General features: G+C 43.2%; 1 long non-coding RNA gene across 1 annotated transcript; it reads right to left on the reverse strand.

Moving 5' to 3' along the window:
• Positions 1 to 35: 35 nt before the first annotated feature.
• LOC9641070 lies at positions 36 to 6,872 on the reverse strand. The gene is made up of 3 exons (XR_002991460.1): positions 6,811 to 6,872; positions 6,601 to 6,744; positions 36 to 86 (listed from the first exon to the last, which is right to left on the reverse strand). It is a non-coding gene; the product is annotated as an uncharacterized LOC9641070 (long non-coding RNA).
• Between the last annotated feature and the right edge of the window lie 6,564 nt (positions 6,873 to 13,436).

Consider the following 13,436-nt stretch of genomic DNA (forward strand, 5'->3'; position numbering starts at 1 on the left):
CCCCAAACACTATCCATAGTTGAATACTTCGCTTACTCTAGCCTCGAACATCTTCTCGCCTAGGGGCTGAACGTGAGCTTGAAACTCTGTAGCATGAGTTTGACAGGGAAAAATTGGAGAGGTCCAAGGTTTTCCACGGATACCTCCGTGAGATGAAACCAAGCTCTTGTCCGCATCCTGTTGCTTGTCTAGCATGAATGGCATGGCACGATACTCTTGCCACCTTCTCTTAAGTTAGTATGGGTGCCATTGAATAGCTTGCGATCATCGGAGAATCCTCCAAACACGACGAGATACTTCCCATTGGCTGATTGTTGTGTGCCTGGCTCTTGGCATCAGCTTGGCACCAGCCGTCTTTACCTCCTGCCATGCCATTGTTTCTGGAAACACAAATGAATTCACAAGTTTAAAACCAGTATAATGTATGTACCTGTGTCCAGAATATGAACGTCGTTTAGATAGACATTACCACCGTCCTCGCCACCCATGACAACGAAACAGTTCTTATAGGAAGAGCAAGTATGTCTATCCTGAGGAGTAGGCGAGACTCCAGTGGTAGAAATCTTCTTCCAGACAAAAGTATCTACAGCAAAAAAAAAAAGTTTAGAAGAAAACAAGGAAAGATAACAGGATATTACTCGTGTTCAAAACATGGAGGACGTTGTAGTACTCCTACTCTGAGGGATCGCTGGATTTCCCACATCCCCCAAACACGAACAGGTTGTCACCGATGAGAGACACGCTATGTCCTTCTCTCGGAGCAGGAACATCACCAAAAACGTCAGGTTTCCCCCAGGTGTTGGTAGCTGCATCGGATGATAAGAACGAGAAAAAAAAATGGATAGAACTCGAAGCTTACCATTATCCAAAACAAAGAGATCATTGAGCGGGCTGGTTCCATTGGTACCACCAAACACATAGAGCTTAGACCTGACGGCCGTGGAGCTGTGGCTGTCCCGAGGAGAAGGGTGCATTCCTTTTATCACAGGCTTGCTCCAGGTGTACATCCCTGCGCGATCCCACCAAAAACATGATCAAAACCATTTTTTTCCGGAAAACCCAGAAGAGGAAACTTGTACCAAAGTCGAAGACGTGCACATCGTTGGTCTGGCACTCGTCCCGGCTGTAGCCACTGAAGTGAACCGTGGGCGAAAATTTCTTTTTTTCTCTTGGTTCCAGCCTCGAGCACCTGGAACAAACAGGAACTTTAAGCCTCGAAAGAGAATAGCAAAGAGCAAGAGAGTGAAAAACCTTGATTCTAGTCGTGGTTCCAGCCTCGAGAACCTGGAACAAACAGGGACTTGAGAGACTCGAAAAAAGATTGTCATTTTCCAGAGTGTGGCCATTGACAATGGTTTCCTGAGCTTTTGAACCAGTAGCAGCTTCAGATCTTCACGTACAGCTGACTGTAGCTCTGAGGTGCTCTGCAATGAAGACCTCATCAAACACACACACACAGAGGCACAGAGAGAGAGAGAGAGAGGGGGGAGAGAGTACCTTCCCGCAAGCGATGATCGACGCTCTCTCCTCGTGCTCATGCGCCCTAAAAGACAATTGAAATTTTTTATGATCCCAAAAGTCACGGCTCTACATTGTTTAATTTCAGCCGTTAGATTTTGGCATATGCCCAGAATAAGTGTCGCCAGTATATGCTATTATTATATGGGCTCTTTTGTTTAAATATATGAGTACTAGCAGAGACCCCAACTCCGCTGGGAGATACAGCATACCCAAGATAAATAGATCTTCTTTTTTAATTTTACAATATTAAAAATTTTGATTGTATACTTTGTTAAATTTATCTTAATTTTGCTACTATTCATCTCCAGAGAATTGTACAATAATGCAATTAGATAATAATGCATGTGTTGGAGAAGATAAGATGGTTGGTGTTGTTATATTGGTTGGACTGACAAATGTTATATGCAAGGATACTGGGACTCTCCTTAAGAGGAGGACGTTATGTCTTGGTGATGAATCAGGAAGGAGTATTGATGTTTGTCTTTGGGACTCCAAAGCTGAAGAGGTAGGGTCAAAAATATATGAAAAGTTTGAAAGAGGAGAGAAGCAGTTCTTGTGTGTAAAAGGTTGTAAAATATCTGAATATGATGGGAAGTCAATATTTGTTATAGGAGTTTCAACAGTTTTACTTGATGCTGATATAGAGATTGTAGCTAGAGTACGTGCATGGTATTCAGTAACTCTAGATTCCATCAGTTTCATCTATGTCACCGGGTCATCGGGCTCTAATTTAGCTGTTCATATGATGGGACTTAATCTCAAGGTTATGGAGAGTTCAGACAGTTACAGAATTACTGCTAACATCAGAGACATTCGCTTTGATAATTTTTCTTATCCAACTTGTACAGCAGATCTTGAGTCATGGTGACAGTAGTGGAGTTGCTGGAGAAAGAAACGACAAGGGCTGTAGGGTGTTGCTATGGAAAGCAGTTGAAGATCAACTGTTTGCCAGGAATGGTTGTGGTTGTTGCCAATAGGCTTGGTGCAAGTGAGCAAACCCTGGATGCAAGGGGAGAAGAAGAGGAAAATAAACAAAAGAAAAAGGAAAAAAAGAAGACAAAGAGCTATGCTTAAAAAGTTTGAGATATGGCTTTTACGAGGTAAGAGGATCTGTAAAAGTAGAATAAGAGAAGGTACTTCTTCCTATTCCTGCTCTAGGATATCTAAAACTGAGACTTTGGTGAGAATATCATATTTTAATTTCCATGATCTTTGACTATAGCATATCCTTTTTAATGCAAATGTCGAGGTCTTCTGCATCTTTGAATGGATTGTATTCAAACATGTCCTCAGAAAATGTAGTATCAACTTGTAAAGCAATACCTTCGAGACATATTGGTTTCCACTTCTTAATGCCTCTTTTAAGATGGAGGTCATTTATAGTGTTGATGAGTTCCTGAGCCATATCTCCTTTAAATTCCTTGCAAACATAAAATGGAACACCGAATCCATAATGGCCGAGAATACATATGGATTAATTCTGTTGGTTTTCTTGTCAAAGATTTTCTGAATTTCTTTTTTGTGTGGGAGTCAATTGTTGTAAAGCTTTCCACTAAGTCTAAGTGCTGCATGCAAAAAAAAAAAGTTTATTCTGCTTGAAAAAGAAAAAAATAAATTGGATCCAAGCTTACCTGGGCCTACCAATTTCTTTTTGTTAATCTTCTTGAACTGTTTTATCTTTTCCTTATATTCTTTAATCTTTCTCAAAATTCCATCTATGTCATCAAAGCCATAAATAAATTCTTTTGGTCTATCTTGAGACAGCCTTTGCCCTGCATATCACATTGTTACTGCCAGTGTTTTTATAGCCCGCCATCACCACCACCGCTCAGCCAAACAAAACCCACCAAGCGAAGAAGGTCTGGAAGTGTGGGATGAAGTCTTCAAGCTCTCACAGCATGATCCCAAGTGTCTGGCACTCTTCATCTCCCCGCTCACCACAATCTCCACCAAAACCTATGGATGCCTGCCTCCATCCCCAGCTGGAAGCCATCCCCAAACTTCCAACACTTGACCCCTCCTCGGACTCCAAAGCTTGGGGCCCAGTGTATAAGGAAGACACCACCTCTGCTAACAAACACCTTATGGTTGTGTTCCAGGGCACCTCCACCCAGGCAAACATGTGCGTCAATTGGATCCTGTTTGGAGAGCTACCAAGGACATCGCTTACAAGTCTGAGCTCTTGCCTCTCCACCTATTCCAACCAGACCTCAACTACATCTCCCAAGGTGTGAGCTACACACACCAAGTTGCGGAGGTGTGTCCAAACGCATCGCTTCTACTCATTGGGTGCCAGACTCACAGTTCTGGGCTAGGTGAACCTGCTGCTGTTGTTGCTGTCAGCAGCCCGGGAGCTGGAGGCTCACTGCAGTTGTGGTCCTTTCAGCTCTCTTAGGAGATAATTCGTAACATGGCTGTGATTGGAAATGGGTGGGATTCCATGTTCACGGTGTCATGGGACAACATTGGCACGGCTTGTTTGGTGTAGCACCAGGGAGCATCGGACAGTGTGGCTTGTTCAGTGAGTGATGGGAGCTCCTTCCAGGCACACAGCCCCAATGGGATTCTTGATAAACTATAGATAGGAGACAAGTCTACATGCTTAGTGCATTAGAGAGCAAGTGTGTGCTAGAAAAACTTACTGTGCATCTGTGAGTTGTCTGTGACTGGCAATAAACAGCCATCCTGGATTTGCTAGAATGCAAACACATGCCTAAAGAACCATCACAATGTTAGTCATTTTAAAAAAAAAAAAAAAACAAAGCTCACTGGATTCTGTTGTATTCATCACAATGCCATTGATCAGCTTCACTGGACTGGAGAAACATCACAAGGCACCTTGGATTCACTTGAATGTTAGAGTACCTGGAGAAGCAGCACATTGTTTTTTTCTTCTGAGCAATACCTGTATCGTTCAGAAATTTTGAACACTTTCTTGCATTTTAGACATATTTGAGGTTGCATCAGTTAAAGCCTCCATCTTGTGCTCTGCATCTTTGACAAACTCAAAAGCTTAGTGTAGCTTTAACTGTAAAGCCTGAATAACTTTTTTGCTTCTCCACAGCAAAATGGCTTGGTGGACAATCTGGCAAGGAAGTCTCTAAAATCCGTTCCATTTTCATTGCTGCAGCATCAAGTGTCACATAATCTTCAGAGTTCCTTGTCCACCCTCAGTTCATTATAGTAGTTGCATCTGCCATCTCAACTTCCACTTTTGCACACTAACATCCATTTTTTTAATCTATATCCAGCTATGTATTTTTTAAGAAACCTGTTCAACTCCCATGCGTCTTCAAGTTCTTCCGTAATCTTCAGTACCTCCTGTTCAGTTTTTGATTTTTCTGTCTCATCAAAGCCCACAGTCTTCTCTTAGTAACAGATTTCTTCTTTTCCTTCTCAATTCAAGCTGTAGTGACTGCATCTTGGCTGTACTGTCATCACTTTTGTATTTTGCTGTTTCAAGAAAGCTTGTTGATTAACACTAACTACAGGCTTTCCATCTGCTCACATAACTCGTTTGCTTCCTGCATTAAACAATATTAACACCTCCATGTCCTGGCCAACAATCTTCAGGTGGGTTGAGATATTCTTGTCATTGTATACACACCTGATCTGCATTCTCGACTGCAGCTCTAAGCGTGCACTGGATTCTACACCATAGGCATTTCTCTACTTATAATGCCAAAAGAGTTCAATTGAAGATTATCAGGAGAGTTTATTTTGACATTGCAAACACAGGTACTGGATGGTTTTTCGAAAACTCTTAGAAGCTTAGGGTATGAAGCTTAGGATATACTCTTAGGGTATGTGTATGATTTACGGTCTTTGCAATGTCGTTTGAATGTGTTTGCATAAGAACAGGTCATGAGTACTGGGAAGATGAAGGCATTGAAGAAAAAAAGTCAGCATGCAGGCAAATGATGAACATATTTCACCCATATGATCCTCTCACCTGTAGGTATCAATATACTTCTGTGTGACCAGTGTTTACATTTATCCTTTCGTCCTGATTACAGAGTGGACCTCTGATATCTATTCTTTTTGGAGAAAGTCAATGAATATCTTGGGATACAGGTAATCATAGTTCGTCGACTTAATGCTACAGGTAAGTCTTGCTCTTTGCTATCACGTCATTCTCATGTGGATCCAGGATACAAAATTTGAGCACCACTACATATCGGTATCTGATAACGACAGCAGTGGTGAGAGAGAGAGAGAGAGAGAGAGAGACAGCAGCAGCAGCAGCAGCAGCAGCATCACCAGTGAGAAGATCTCAAGGCCATCCACCAGGAGTTTGGGATCAGTCACATGTACGTAGCGGCCAGGTGAGAAGGTCAGTGCGAGGGACAGGGACGAAGATATCACAAGGGACAGGGACGAAGATCTTGCAGGGTCGGCCTTCACCCACGAGCAGCAGAGATTGATGAGGTCACTGGTTTGCTCTATCACTTCTGCTCGACCCAGTGGCAAGGTGAGCTTCACTGTGGTGGCGGTGATCTAGAGCAGGTTAATGACCATGCGTTTCTCTACAGGAACACGGTGCTGTACAAATCCAATTAGTCTGGAGACAAGGAGCATCGTCACACCATGGACGTGTATCAATTCTTGTGACACACTAGGTAGGATCCAATCCAACTTCACCAACTCGCAGAGAAAAAGAGAACTAAGAAAGACAAACAAAGAATAGTGGCCATGGCCATATCTGGACAAATTAAGTGAATTGGTGCCAGATTCAATTGTATTTGTGTTGTAATACTACATTATTTATAACGTGTCTCCTGCCCTTGACTGTCTAGAAGTCCCAATGGTAGAGAAAATTTCATGCTACAAGGATCATTGATGAAACAAATCTCGCCATGTAAGATTGCACTGCCTGAGCAAAGCCAGGCTTGTACGAGAAGAGCAGCCCACGGAAAAGCTTCCCATCGATGGACGCTTCTAATGTGTATCCGTAGTTGAATACGTCGCTTACTCTAGCCTCGAACATCTTCTCGCCTAGCGGCTGAACATGAGCTTGAAACTATGTAGCATGAGTTTGACAGGGAAAAATTGGAAAGGTCCAAGTTTTTCTGCAGATACCTCCGTGAGATGAAACCAAGCTCTTGTCCGCATCCCGTTGCTTGTCTAGCACGAATGGCGTGGCACGATACTCTTGCCGCCTTCTCTTAAGTTCCTTACGCATGGATAGCTTTGGTTCTGATGGATCTTTCTCCCTCAGCATCTCTTCACAGAAAACTGGCAACCATATTGTCAAGAATGGCAGCAATGTCAATTAAAGAAGAACCCAACCTGTGTCGAGGAAATACATGTCATCTAGAGCTTCAAGCTCTTTGTTACATCCCCCATAGAAGAATCATATGCCTCGCTCTGCGTCCACGGAATCTCCTGCAAGGGAGAAACGTGGAGAAGGCTCGGGACCAGAGGGATTCGAAGTTGCCCAAACACCAGTCGCTACAATATACGTAAAAGCCCCATGAGAGACTCACGTACTTAAGTCGAGAGTACGGACGTCATTGAATAGCTTGTGATCATAGGAGAATCCTCCAAACACGACGAGATACTTTCCATGGCTGATTGTTGTGTGCCCGGCTCTTAGCATCAGCTCCGCACCAGTCGTCTTTACCTCCTGCCATGCCATTGTTTCTGGAAACGCAAATGAATTCGCAAGTTTAAAACCAGCACAATGTATGTACCTGTGTCCAGAATATAAACGTCGTTTAGATAGGCATTACCACTGTCCTCGCCACCCATGACAATTATAGCAAGAGCAGGTGTGGCTATCCCGAGGAATAAGTGAGACTCCAGTGGTAGAAATCTTCTTCCAGACAAAAGTATCTATAGGGAAAAAAAAAGTTAGAAGAAAACAAGGAAAGATAACAGGATATTACTCGTGTTCAAAACATGGAGGTCGTTGTAGGACTCCTACTCCGAGGAATTGCTGGATTTCCCACATCCCCCAAACACGAACAGGTTGTCACCGATGAGAGACACGCTATGTCCTTCTCTCGGAGCAGGAACATCACCAAAAACGTCAGGTTTTTCCCAGGTGGTGGTAGCTGCATCGGATGATAAGAACAAGAAAAAAAAATTGATAGAACTCGGAGCTTACCAGTATCCAAAACAAAGAGATCGTTGAGCGGGCTGGTTCCATCGGTACCACCAAACACATAAAGCTTAGACCCGACGGCCGTTGAGCTGTGGCTGTCTCGAGGAGAAGGGTGCGTTCCTTTCATCACAGGCTTGCTCCAGGTGTACGTCCCTGCGCGATCCCACCAGAGGAGTGAAGAACCTTGATTCTAGTCGTCAATGACAACGTGAATCCCCTCGTTGTCCGAGACGTTGTCCCTGTCATGAGCTCCATCCACCATAGCCTCTTCGCCTTTCACTCCCAATCCTCGTCGCATTTCCGAGCAGAGCACGTCGATCTGTCGAATGCACCTGCACAGGCGGATGCCAGAGATTTTTTTCCCAGCGTAAGTCTGGAAGGCGTCAAGCCTGTTCTCGCTGATCATCGAGCACAACTATGGCGACACAGAGAAAGCCGTGAGCCTCTCAAACCTTTGCAAATGGAGAAACAAACACAACCTCGTTGTAATAGGCTGGGACTTTCAGCCGCTTAGGATCGTTATCCAGTGCCGTTCCCTGGACTTCTTCTGGAGCTGTCCAAAAACGAACGTGTTAGAGTTTTTTCTAGTGTCTAAATCAAAGGAACTCACTCAAAGGTGTTGGATAAGGAACAAATGTAGGTTGCGGCTTTTGGTAGGAGGTTTTTTTGTCCCTCACCAGGCTCGACGCCGCCGTTGCTGCAATTGCCCGGAATATCTTGGTCATCCTGGAACATCTCAAGTTAGAATCGCAGGGACGACGATAGGGGGGTCGAGACTCTTTTACCAGATGATATCCAGATGATATACTCTACCAGTCAGATTAATTTGAATATTCTTAAAATGGAATATGTGGCGCTGATGCCAAAATAGCAACTTTAAATAAAGAGTTTGATGATAAACCGGTTATGGAATACACAAGGCTTGGTTTGGCAAACCATTTTGATTCCAGGCCAAGAGCATTCACAAAGTCCTCTCATTTTGTTTTGGAAGTAGACCTCTGAACACGTTGCATATAGCATGACCAATTTTCAAGGACAGTGGAGGTTGCAAAACCAACTCTATGCCTCATCTCAAGTGGCAGTGGCCTTGATGATAGAACCACATAAGATCCATTTTTTATGGATTACATGGTTTAGGTCTATAGCAGCATCCATCACAAGAAGAACATTCTTTTGGTTCAAAGTCCAAGACTGGACTGATTCTGTAATGAATCTTTTCAAATCTTTAGAGGTCTCCCACTTTCCTAACCTGGTCTTCCACCGGGAGCTTGATGTCCAGTCTGCTCCCGGTGGAATTGGGCTATTTGTTTCAAGCACACCGTCTTACGCACTTAGACAACATTCCTGGAAGAAAACACTTAAATGAAACTATCCACCGTTGCAAAACATATGTTAGAGAAAAATCGAGATCAAAGTAATTGGTGTTTTTCATAACAAGGTAGGGATATTTTCCTGCATGTCTCCCTGCAGCAGAGAGTATTTTTGAGCCTTGGCATATCCTCCCAGATGGCTGCCATGACCTTGATGCTCTAGACTTGGTGCTCAAATTATCCTTGCTTGGAACTACCGCCACTACAGTCTCACCTGGATCTGGGATTGAGCATTGCTGATCTCGTTCATTTTTCTTATGCAAAGAAAAGAGCCAAGATAGAAGAAGGATGTAAGCCAGTCTGCTGTTTCGCCTCAAATATCTATCCGCAACCGCAAGCCAAGGACACGCTCTTGCTATTACTCTCACGAAAGCTCCTTCCTTGGCAGAGAGACCTATGGTTCCACCAGAGGCATCTGATAAATTTAGTATTATTTTTCTCACGTCCACAGCACTTCCTTGGCAACGCAAACACAAAGAGCCATTCACTCAGAACTCAAAACCACCTCTTTATCATTAGCTCAAAACCAATCCATTCCCATAAAGAAATACAGTTTGCTCAGCCACCTTTCCTAAGCTTAACGATTGCCCTGTCTGATATAGCTGCACTGCTACATAATTTCATAGGCATTCTTGAAGTCATCTGCAGATCTCAGAGTAGAACGCAACACATTCTGATCCAATACCCTTGACCTCTACATCCACCAGTCAACTGATATGCAAGGAAAAAGAGCAGCAAAAGAAAAAAAGGCATGTACCTGTAGAGTTTGATAATTGTATTTGTAGATAGTGTTTCTATAGCAAATAGTCTCCAAAACGTAACGTCACTCAACAAAGACAAATTCCTACCTAAGTTTAGAAATAGGATAAATGAAACCGTACCATCTAGATATCAGTCTACAAAGCATACTTGAGCAAAGCATTCCCTCAATCGATGGAGCAGTTGCAAACCTAGAATTGAAGTGGTACATCCCATTTCCATATGGATATATCTGCTGTTTCGCCTCAAATTTCTATCCACAACCGCAAACCAAGGACACGCTCTTGCTAATTACAGACACAAAAACTCCTTCCTTGGCAGAGAGCCCTTTGGTCCACCAGAGGCATCTGATAAAATTAGATTTATTTTTCTCATGTCCACATCGCTTCCTTGGCAACGCAAACACAAAGAGACATTCACTCAGAACTCAGAACCACTTTTTTTTTCCATTAACTCAAAACAAATTCATTCACATAAAGAAATACAACTTGCTCAGTCACTTTCACTAAGCTTAAAGATCGCCCTGTCTGATATAGCTGCACTGCTTCATAGCATCATCTGCATTCTTGAAGCCATTCTGCAGATCTCAGGGTAGAAAACAATACATCCTGTGACCTCTACAACCACAAGTCAAGAAAAAGAGCAGAAACAAAAAAAAGGCATGTAGCTGTAGAGTTTGATAATTGTATTGGTAGATAACGTTTCTATAGAAGATAGTCTCCAAAACGTAGCGTCACTCTACGAACAAAGACAAATTCCTGCCTAGGGTTAGAATTAGGATAAATGAAACGTACCATCTAAATAACAATCTCCAAAACAAACTTGAGCGAACTCATTCTTGAAGCCATACTGCAGATCTCAGGGTAGAGCACAATCCTTCCTGTGACCTCTACAACCACCAGTCAGGAAAAAAAACAACAAAAAAAGGCATATACGTGTAGAGATTGATAATTCTATTGGTAGATAACGTTTCTATAGCAGATACTCTACAAAACGTAGCGTTACTCCACGAACAAAAACAATTTCATTCCTAGGTTTAAAAATAGGATAAATGAATAGGCTGATTGTTGTGTGCCCGGCTCTTAGCATCAGCTCCGCACCAGTCGTCTTTACCTCCCACCATGCCATTGTTTCTGGAAACGCAAATGAATTCGCAAGTTTAAAACCAGCACAATGTATGTACCTGTGTCCAGAATACAAACGTTGTTTAGATAGGCATTACCACCATCCTCGCCACCCATGACAACGAAACAGTTCTTATAGCAAGAGCAGGTGTGGCTATCCTGAGGAATAAGCGAGACTCCAGTGGTAGAAATCTTCTTCCAGACAAAAGTATCTACAGGAAAAAAAAAAAATAGAAGTAAACAAGGAAAGATAACAGGATATTACTCGTGTTCAAAACATGGAGGTCGTTGTAGGACTCCTACTCTGAGGGATCGCTGGATTTCCCACATCCCCCAAACATGAACAGGTTGTCACCGATGAGAGACGTGCTATGTCCTTCTCTCGGAGCAGGAACATCACCAAAAACGTCGGGTTTCCCCCAGGTGGTGGTAGCTGCATCGGATGATAAGAACAAGAAAAAAAAATCGATAGAACTCGGAGCTTACCAGTATCCAAAACAAAGAGGTTGTTGAGCGGGCTGGTTCCATCGGTACCACCAAACACATAGAGCTTAGACCCGACGGCCGTTGAGCTGTGGCTGTCTCGAGGAGAAGGGTGCGTTCCTTTTATCACAGGCTTGCTCCAGGTGTACGTCTCTGCGCGATACCACCAGAAGAGTGAAGAACCTTGATTCTAGTCGTCGATGACAACGTGAATCCCCTCGTTGTCCGAGACGTTGTCCCTGTCGTGAGCTCCATCCACCATAGCCTCTTCGCCTTTCACTCCCAATCTTCGTCGCATTTCCGAGCAGAGCACGTCGATCTGTCGAATGCACCTGCACAGGCGGATGCTGGCGAATTTTTTCCCAGCATAAATCTGGAAGGCGTTGAGCCTGTTATTGCTGATCATCGAGCACAACTATGGTGACACAGAGAAAGCCGTGAGCCTCTCAAACCTTTGCAAATGGAGAAACAAACACAACCTCGTTGTAATAGGCTGGGACTTTCAGCCGCTTAGGATAGTTATCCAGTGCCGTTCCCTGGACTTCTTCCGGAGCTGTCCAAAAACGAACGTGTTAGAGTTTTTTCTAGTGTCTAAATCGAAGGAACTCACTCAAAGGTGTTGGATAAGGAACAAATGTAGGTTGCGGCTTTTGGTAGGAGTTTTTTTGGTCCCTCGCCAGGCTCGACGCCACCGTTGCTGGTTGCTGCAATTGGCCGGAATATCTTGGTCATCCTCGCAGGGACGACAATAGGGGGGTCGAGACTCTTTTTACCAGATGATATTCTCTGTTGAGTACTTTTTCCATAAGTGTGACTCTTTTCTTCACGAACTCGGTAATTCTACGAACTCTACAAACAGAGACAAATCCCTTCCTAGGGTTAGAAATAGGATAAATGAAACGTACCATCTACATATCAATCTGCAAAGCATTCCCTCCCAGTCGATGGAGCGGTTGCAAACCTAGAATTGAAACAGTACCTCCCATATTGCCATCTTGGCCGTCTATATCAATCGTCACAGATTTGGACAGTCAGATTAACCATTGAGCTGTGGCTGTCTCGAGGAGAAGGGTGCGTTCCTTTCATCACAGGCTTGCTCCAGGTGTATGTCCCTGCGCAATCCCACCAGAAGAGTGAAGAACCGATGACAACATGAATCCCCTCGTAATCCAATCTGCAAAGCATACATAAGCAAAGCATTCCCTCCCAGTTGATGGAGCGGTTGCAAACCTAGAATTGAAACATCCCATATTGCCATCTTGGCCGTCTATATCAATCGTCACAGATGTGGATAGTCGGATTAATAGTATCTACCATAAGTAAAATTGAATATTCTAAAAATGGAATATGTGACGCCGATGCCAAAATAGCAACTTTAAATAAAGAGTTTGATGACTAGCAGAGACCCCAGCTCCGCTGGGAGATATAGCATACCCAAGATTTTCTTTTCTAATTTTACAATGTTAAAATTTTTGATTATATACAAGTTCAAATGATATTATATCAATTGTTATAAGATATAATTCCTTTCTCTTGATATCAATTGTTTAAATGCAAAAGACTGGCATTCTGGCCATGCATAGCTCTACATGACTCAATGCCATACAACTCCATACCATTGGGATGCCTTTGAAGGAAGACATCACTCGAGCTCTTCAGTCAACTTTGCTCCTGGTTTCAGCAAGACACAGGTGGCCTTGCATCCACAAACAATGAGCTCCTCCTGTACAAGTGCCTCTTTATGGGGCAAAACCGTCACAAAAAATGAATAAAAGCATTTCAACCCTTTTACCATGTGTTTTAATCTAGGCAGTCATTTGAAAGTGATCAAATAGTAACTGCCCAAGTCCTCCAAGTGAGAATGGAATTGAGAGATAACATATAATAAGTAAAGAAAAGATTCTTAATCAGCAAATCAGCAAACATGACAACAGATGATGTACCTGCTGACAAATCTTGCAGATGGTGTCCTCTTTTTTGTTGCACCAGTGCTACACATGCGTTTGATGAGCATACTACCAAACACAAAAGAGAGAAAAAAAATGAGGAAGAGCCAGAAAATTGCTTAGACTC

Source organism: Selaginella moellendorffii, unplaced genomic scaffold, assembly GCF_000143415.4.
Source record: "Selaginella moellendorffii unplaced genomic scaffold, v1.0 SELMOscaffold_294, whole genome shotgun sequence".
Classification (NCBI taxonomy): domain Eukaryota; kingdom Viridiplantae; phylum Streptophyta; class Lycopodiopsida; order Selaginellales; family Selaginellaceae; genus Selaginella; species Selaginella moellendorffii.